The following is a 6,938-nucleotide window of genomic DNA, read 5'->3' on the forward strand; positions in this document are numbered from 1 at the left end:
CATAAAATTATGTTTGATTTCATAAATGTTAGCATATGATATAAAAAGTTTAATGCAGGTAATGTCAAACTGTGCACAGATGGAGCACCAGCGCTTTGCCCGCTCAGACTCATCTGATTCTAATTCTGATTCAGATGAGGTGAGAGTCCCCTCTGACTAACTTTAAATCCCAACTTTAATCATTTTCTATTATATTAGCAGTAAATAATACCTTTTGTTTAATTTCTGCTAAGACCACCACGACCACAACCACAGCAGCAGGTGCAACAACTGCTGCAACTGACCTGAACGCACTGATCGCTCAACTACTTCTATTACTTAACCAGTAATGATCAAGTGAGTGACAAACAAGTTAAAGCTGGTTTTTGACATTACTGCTCTGTGTATGATCTTTGATGTTTGACATTGTGTGATGACTCATTTTTAACTTAGTGTATATCTTTTGAAGCGGTTAAGTTTTATTGTGAATAAAAATTGGTTGAGTTTTATTAACTTTTTGATCTCATCTCATTTCAGAATCAAGACCTGCTGTAAACCAGAATACTTTTGTTAAGTCATCAATTGGAGAAATATGACTTATAACTGTGTTTACATTTACAAAAATAAACCATCTTAATGCAAACTGCCCACTGGGTGTAACTTATTTTAGAAATGTTTAGGACATTGTAATTCCTCAAAAAGGCAAAGACTACCTTGTCTGGTTTGCAAACCTCTCATTACACCTGATGATATTTTTATACCCTTTGATAAAAAGCAAAAAAATAAAAAAAAGAAAGAAAGAAAGAAACCAACAACTTCCAACAGTAAAACTCCAAAAATACTATTGGAGTTCCACATCTGACAAATGTATGAAATATATCCTGGATATATAACATATAAAGTGTCTTGTAAAAGTATTTGCCACCTTTGAATTTTCTGACCTTTTGCAATATTTCATTCTTCTAACATAAAAATCTAAAATTGTATTTTTTTTTTAAAGAATCAACAAGTGAGACACAATCATGAAGTGGAACAAACTTTATTGGACATTTTAAACTTTTTTAACAAATAAAAAAACAGATTAGTGGGGGCATGCAAAATGAATCCGCCCCTTTACTGTCAGTGCAGCAAGCTCTGACTTATGACGATAAATAGAATCCACCTGTCTGTAATCAAATCACCGTATAAATGCACCTGCTCTGTAATAGTCTCAGAGTTCCGTTTAAAGAGCAGAGAGCTTCCAGAAGAACAAGGAACACACTATCATTGTGCCCTATGTGGACTTCTGTTGAGTTTCTTTTTAAGCATCTGTAAATACTGCAACTGCTAACTATATACAGTATATAGATCATTTTGTCTGTGATTGGAATTGTATTTAGGCTTAATAAAAGTACCAGGAATTACCCTTTGTGTTAGTTTATCATGAAGAAATGTTTTATTATCATGTTTTTTTTTTTAAATATGCATGACCCTTTAGTGCTTCATCAACAAAAACAATATATCAGTCTAATTTCAGTGTAGCAGTCACAAGTATCAGCACGTTGGATTGATACTAAGTAATTCGTAGCCAGACTCTGGTATCTTTATTAAATCTGTTCAACAGTGGAAAAGCAACTAGCTACTTTCTGTTAGTTTCTGTTAGCTCCACCAATTATGTTGTTTACATCCTATGCATCTCCTTGGGGCTAAGCCCCCCGTGTCCTTAAAACCTGGCGATTGACTAAATGGTAAATGGCCTGTACTTATAAAGCTTTAATATGTTGCAGCAGGAGTGGCAAAGTTTAGATAAGGCACCACGCAGAGAAAATTAAAACTTTTATTGGAGAGTGTTGGTCACAGAGTAAGAGTCAAGTTAATTTCACTAAGAAAGGTGTGGTCACAGCTCATTGTAAAGTGGGGAAAGATAAACAAGGTTGAGCTGCCAAAGAGCAAGCCAGCAGCGACACCAAGTGGTTAAGATGTGTAATGAACATTCATATTGCAGATGAATGTAGAGCTAAAAGAGCAGTGTCTCTCTTTTGTCAAGAGAACATGACATTACGCACACATATGTTTCAAGAAGAAAAATGAAGTGCGATTAGAAAAAGGTTTTTCCAAAAAAGTTAAACTTTTTTTTTTTCGTTTTTTTGTGATAGACTGACCTGGATGTCTGACAATGACTGCAAATGATGATTGATACAGGAAGTGGAATACATTTCAAGTGAAGATCTAAAGTACATACAGTACTAGAACAATGTCTGCCGAAACAGAACTGAGACCAACTAAACAAGATTTTATGGCTAAAAAAACGACCTCCCTTGAATGTGTAGCCAGAGATAACGCCTATGTGATAAAAGGGAATGTAGAAGCTGGACAGAGGAGCCAGCTTTGCAGTAAAATAATTAAATCAGGTGGAAACATCAATATGGTAGAGCAAGGAGAAAGGTTTGAAAAGTTTTTTAGAGGGTACAAGGAAGTTTTCAAAAGATTCAGTCAAATTAAAGGTTACAACCATCAGGTTACAGTCGATGAAAAAATCCAGCATGTAGCACAAGTTTTAAGGAGGGTATCTTATCCCAGGTTAGACGTTGTAAAGGAAACATAGAGGAAGTGAATCAAGGATCAGAATGGAATATCCTTACTGTACCCAAGAAAGACAGAAGTGAGGCAATGTGTAGATCTTAGAGAAGGTAATTGACAACATTTATCACACATAGAGATTGCTACTGCTTCAGAAAGTTCCCTTTGGATTATCCAGTGCACAGGAAGCCTACCAAAAGGTTACGGAATCTATGATGTATGCTACATGGATAATGTTGTGGTCATTGGAGAACATGAATGTCAGAATAGGTAGACCAAAACAAGTTTTTCAGAGATTTAAGAGCAGGGGTTTAACTCTCAACAGAGTGGATCAAATCTGCTATCTAGGAAAGGACAAGCATTGGAGTGGAATACAGGGACTTGGCCTGAGACTGTAATCATATAACCATAATGCAGAACACATCTATCTAATGTTGCAGATTCACTTTCACAACTTCCCCTAACAGAATCTGTGTATAAATGATATGTAGAGTCTTATTTAGGTAAAGTGTTGATAATGATTGTGCACTATGTACAAGCCATGAGACTAGAGGACATAAAACAGAAAATGACAGAGGATGACACAATGAAGCAGCTGATTGTGGAGGCAGGAAAATTGCCTAATCTAGTTGCAGAAGAATTGCAGATTTATCACAGTCGCTTTGGAGAGTTTAGCACATATGATGGACTTTTACTAATGGGACACAGTACAGTGTTACCAAGACCAATGGTGAAACAAGCACTTGAAATTGGACATGAAATTCTACTGGCCCAATATGGATTTAGATGTAGAGAGACTGATCAGATGTTCTGCTTGTGCACAGCCACCACCAGCCACTGTGTGAAGATCAAACCCTTCAACCACTAGAACTAGTTGTTCATATCTTAAACCAGTATGTCTTAACTGTTATAGACTGTTAAACTTCATTTCCTGATGCTACCTTGTATCAGATATTTTCTAAGCCACTGTAGTTACATAACTTTTAAAAAAAAGAACTGATTTGTTTAATTATTTATTCTTAACAATAAGGAATTGTTGATGTTAATGTGTCATTGCAAGAGACAGAAAGATAGTAGAAAAGAAAAACATGGCAGCTGTATGAAAAAAAAAAAAGTGTAAATAAACATAACTCCAAAACTGAACAGAAGGACTGTTTATTGAAGACATCACAGCAATTTATAAGGATTTAAAGATTGAAGAATTTAGCATAGGGAAAACTGCTTAAATTAGTATAAACCAGATATCATAAACATAAAACAAGTAAATGAATTTGTTTATAAGACACTCCATGGTGTAATTATTTTCATAAAAACCTGACAGCTAGCTAAGAGGAAGCTCTCTCACCAAACTTAGCATTGACAACAATGATCTACTGTCTCACTTGTGTTGCACCAACAATAAGCAGTTTGTGTTGAAATAACTTATTCTTTAAGTACCTATTTCTCAATGTGATTTAGTAAAGATAATCTGAAGAGATTATTTGCCCACAATTTAATAGGTTTAAGTCTCTATTGTCTCAGTCACGCCTTGAAGTAGATGTTTAATAAAAACTTAAAATTTGCAACACCTCTGCATCGTAAGGATATAAAAAAGAACTTCAGGATTAAAAAGTAACACTTTAGCCATGCTGAAGATAGCTCTTGTTCTTGGATGCCTCCTGAGCCTCATTGTGGCCGAACCTGTAAGTTCTTAAGTTTAATGTCATAAAAATCAGGATATAGTGTGAAAAAGTTTAATGCAGGTATTGTCAAACCTTGTACAGATGGAGCACCAGCGTTTTGCTCGCTCTGATTCATCTTTTTCTGACTCATATCAGGTGAGAGTCCTCTTTGCCTAACGTATTGTATGTTAGGTTTGGCAGAGAGGATAGGTTAGGCAGTTACCCCAACTGATAATTGTTTAGTGTATTATCAGTGAGAAAGCCCTCTGCTGTGTGTGATGGTATTTTTTCTTTACCTTAGAACACCACGACTACAAACACAGCAGCAGGTGCAACAACTAGCAGACCTGAACTAATTCATTGTTCAACTACTTCAATTGCTTAACCAATAATGATCAGGTGAGTGGCACACAATACATTATTGCTGAGTAAGATCATTGATGTTTGACTTTGAGTATATTCCATGAATGGTTAAGTTTTATTGGGAATCTTGGACTATTTGATCTCATCTCATTTCAGAATCAAGACTTGCTGTTAACCAGAATACTTCTTCACACTCATTCACTGGATATATATGATTTAGAACTGCCTATAAACTTAAAAAATAAACCCTCTAAAAATAAACTTAACACTTGTTGGTGCTTGTATTTAAATTGTAAAATCATGCTGCCTTTCATTTTCACTCTATCTGAAACATAAAAAGCAACCAGGACAAAAAAACAGACACCAAGAATATGTGTATCGTATACATTTTAGAATGTCCTCATGCCTCAGATAAAAGGCATCAGGCAAAGGAAAAAAAGGAAAAAAATTTCACATTGTCTACCATTGTTAAGGTTCCGCTATTGAAGCTCATATCTTATTTTTCCACCTGATTTTCAGTTCAAAATTATGAGACATACAGAATAGCAGTCTGTTCACAAATCATCAAGAAAAATGATCAACTCTAATGATAATACAAACTTAATGTTCACGAGAAGAAAACTGCAGGAGCCTAATAGGTGTGATGCCTCTACATTTTTCACTATCACACACCATCATACATGTAATTCTACAAATTTGGTGCGAAGTATCTTCAGGTAAGTGAGCATCTGAGTCGCACAATTTTGAAAGGACTATAAATCACATTACTTGATCAGATATATTCAGCGTAAGGTGGCCAACTGTTATCTGCCTACATAACACTGCTATGTCATATAAAGCATTTCCTCATGTCACAAATTCAACAATAAGCAATGAAAATTAGGAACATAACGAACAACTGATTTCAGATATTGGATGGAGCTTTGTTATTAAGGACTTTAAAAGCAAATAGAAAGATTTTAAATTTCATTCCGGATTTAACAGAGAGCCATTGAAGGGAAGCTAAGATAGGAGAAATAGGATTTTTTTTCCCCATTATTTTTATCAAAACTCTGGATGCAACATTTTGGATCAGCCTGTGGCGTTTAGGTACAGTTTGTGGAGTTCCTCAAAGTAAAGTATTTTAATAGTCCAGCCTTAAAGTAACACATGCATGGACTAGGTTCTTGACATCACCACTGGACAAAATATTTTTTTTATTTCTGAAATATTCCAGAGATGAAAGAAGAATATTCTAGACATCTCTTTCATATTGGATTTTAATGACAGGCCTTATCAAAAATAACACCAGGGTTTTTTACATGATTATTTGAGATCAATTTAATTCCATCCAGATTAAGTTGATAAGCTTCTATTTCAAAGATTTCAGCCTGAAACCAATAACAGTAAGAAAGTATGCAGTCCTCCAGGTTTTTTGGTGTTCAAAAAATAGTATATGTAAAGGGTTCGTTTTATCAGTATATTTAGACAGATATCTCTGAGTATCGTCAGCCTAACAATATAAACTTGAAAAGCACTTAGAGAGTGCAGACCTCTACCTGGCAGCAAAAATAGCCCCATATTGTGACTAAAACTCTCACATGATCTGGATCATTACCAAATGTTCTGCTCTCATCTTCATTCACTCTGCACTTATTTCTTATTTTATAAGCAGATCAAGTCTTCCAGTGAGACAGGGCTCACCCTTTCCTGTTTTTATTGTCTTCAGTGTAATATTTCTGGACTTTTTGGAGTTCAACACTGAAGCTGTCAATAGTTACTGCTGCCACTCTCTGGTTTAGGGGTTAACTGCTCATTCTGCCAAATACTGTTAAAGAATCATTTAAATAATCCCTGCATCTGGATTATGATGTGGATCATCACCAAAATATGATGGATTGTTCCTTAGACTGAGCTGCACCTTTGGTAAAACCAAAATATTAAACTCTTTTCAATTTATCATATGCACAGACAAATATACGCTAAAAACTTAACCTCCTTGGCGGAGGTAATTATTCGACGCTGTTCAGAAATTTTAGCGATTGTATGCTAAAGAGAAATGGTCTTAGCACTGATCATTGTGGTACTCTACTGGTAACCCTGGAGCTTAAGGAAAAGTTTTCATTAATTGAAATCTGAACAAACCAAAATCTGTCAGACAAATAACTTTTGGGTCACTGCACAAGTCACTGCTTGACACATTGGGATGTTCTTTTAAGTAAAAAATGTTAGCATTTTTATTGATATTTCTGTTTTGGACTTCTTATCTCTATGAAATAAAGTGTAGCCCATTAATGGCTGGTATATTATATGGTGTATATTATATTGTTAACTTTCAAAGCTGTACTATATGTTAGGGTGACCAAACGTCCGTATTTCCCGGGACATATCCGTATT

General features: G+C 35.1%; 2 long non-coding RNA genes across 2 annotated transcripts in view; both read left to right on the forward strand.

Annotated features, from left to right (window-relative positions):
* The window catches only part of LOC107099499, a 12,845-nt gene extending 12,279 nt beyond the window's left edge, over positions 1-566 (forward strand). The window contains exons 3-5 of the long non-coding RNA XR_001481959.1: positions 80-139; positions 234-336; positions 517-566. This is a non-coding gene — a long non-coding RNA (uncharacterized LOC107099499). The remainder of the gene's footprint in view (positions 1-79; positions 140-233; positions 337-516) is intronic.
* A 3,582-nt stretch (positions 567-4,148) lies between these two features.
* LOC107099501 lies at positions 4,149-4,814 on the forward strand. Its single transcript, XR_001481960.1, has 4 exons — positions 4,149-4,220; positions 4,302-4,355; positions 4,501-4,598; positions 4,719-4,814. It is a non-coding gene; the product is annotated as an uncharacterized LOC107099501 (long non-coding RNA).
* The last annotated feature ends 2,124 nt before the right edge of the window (positions 4,815-6,938 follow it).

This window comes from Cyprinodon variegatus, unplaced genomic scaffold (assembly GCF_000732505.1).
Source record: "Cyprinodon variegatus isolate N-32 unplaced genomic scaffold, C_variegatus-1.0 Scaffold878, whole genome shotgun sequence".
In the NCBI taxonomy this organism is placed as follows: Eukaryota; Metazoa; Chordata; class Actinopteri; order Cyprinodontiformes; family Cyprinodontidae; genus Cyprinodon; species Cyprinodon variegatus.